A 1,727-nucleotide genomic window follows, 5' to 3' on the forward strand; every position below is an offset into this window, starting at 1 on the left:
TCAGACCACTCAGCCTCTGAGAGTTTGAGACACCTCAAGGTCTCAAGTCGAACCCCTTTGCTCAGTCTGTTGACGGTCGATGACTCGACACCACGCCGTCCGGTTGCGATTCTCTCTCGGTGATCTTGGAAATAGACTTGAAGATCTATATGGCATAGTTATCGTCTTTCACTCTTGGTTCCAGATCGAGTCAATATGAGGTATGATTGCCTCTCTCTCTCTCGTGATCTAGTTTTACTGTTTAGTTTGTTATTGAATCTAATTTCAATAGGTATTTCTCTGATATTTTTTTATATTTTCCAGCGGAGTTATCTAATTTCCTGACCCCTTTTGCGTCTCTTACTTTGGATTTGATTTTGTCTCAATTTGGGTAATTCGGGGTTGAAAGTTTTTGGTTTTGAGAAGTAGCAGTTGCTCAAGATTAGGGCTTTTTGGAATTGGGAATTTTTGGTTTGTGTGAATGTTAGTTTCTGATGTGGTTATGTTTGAATTTATATGATGCACATATTTTTCTATGATGATGTGTGTTTACTTGCAGCTTATACCCTAAAATGAAGATATAGTAGAGTAATAAATACTTAACTGAATCAGGTGAGCGAGGTGAATTCTAGGTGCAGATATTTGTGAGTGGAGCATGTTGAGGTTGGTTTTGTAGTGAATGAGTTGGGTAGAGTGAAGAATGTTGGGATAGGGTGAACTTGTGACTATTTGCTGATCATGTTTAGGCTGATTATGTTTCGCAACTACTGTTTGCAATTGATTACTTCTTTTTGTCTCAGGAGCAATATTGTAAGCCATAGCAAACATATGTTACTTCAACATTATGATGGATCAGTTTACATCATCTCATGGAAAGGGGAGGTATGAAGTTTTCAATGTATTCTAGTCTAGTCCTCTTTGTTTCGTGACTGGAATTGCCTCATAGCAAAATGTATTTAGTAATTTTGTATTCTCTTCTTGTATAGAAACATCACCATTTTGTATGTCACCATTTTGCTCTATTAAATATTGGTCTGATATATGGATGATAATGATCAAGCAAGCCCATGATATCCATTAAATGAGAGATATGTTTGTCAGTTTGATTATACTGCTTTTGGGATTTGTCTACTGATTATTTGGAGTCTGTTTGGTTTTATATTTAATATTGATCTACATTAGCTATAGAGTACTTGCACGATTAATTAGGATAAAGTCTGTGGCTTTGTTATAGGTATGAATTGTTAGGTTTAATGTTTGCTTGTATTACTTGGACTAGTGTACTATATAGAATTGGATTTCTATTACTTTGAGCAGCCAAATTGCTGAGATAATATTTTTGAAGTGATTTGAGGGGTTTTGTTTTTTCATGCAGGTACTGTTCTTGCTCTTCCCATGTTGTATGTGACAGTGTCAAAGCTTCAGAACAAGCTCGAAAGAGAAGCGAATCAGAACACAGTGCACAAGATGATTGACAAAATGATACAAGAAGGTTTTGTTGAAGCCAAAAGCAACTGAAGGCTAGATGTGTATCTTCTGCAGTTTTAAATTGGAAAGTTTTGTACTCATCTTACTTATGCTAGATCATTTATCAACTGAAATTTACATAAAATAGTTCTAATCTCTCTACACAAGGATTCAAACTTTAGTATATTAACTATAGTTGGTTTGGAGAGAGAATGTAATAGTTTTTAGAATCTATTTTTAATTTGTTGGATATTTAACTAAGAGTTTAATGGAAAAAATAT

At 34.9% G+C, this 1,727-nt stretch overlaps 1 long non-coding RNA gene across 1 annotated transcript; it reads left to right on the forward strand.

Annotated features, from left to right (window-relative positions):
* On the forward strand, positions 1–1,727 carry LOC126785866 (uncharacterized). Its single transcript, XR_007671124.1, has 3 exons — positions 1–200; positions 780–861; positions 1,355–1,727. It is a non-coding gene; the product is annotated as an uncharacterized LOC126785866 (long non-coding RNA).

This window comes from Argentina anserina, chromosome 3 (genome assembly GCF_933775445.1).
Source record: "Argentina anserina chromosome 3, drPotAnse1.1, whole genome shotgun sequence".
Classification (NCBI taxonomy): Eukaryota; Viridiplantae; Streptophyta; class Magnoliopsida; order Rosales; family Rosaceae; genus Argentina; species Argentina anserina.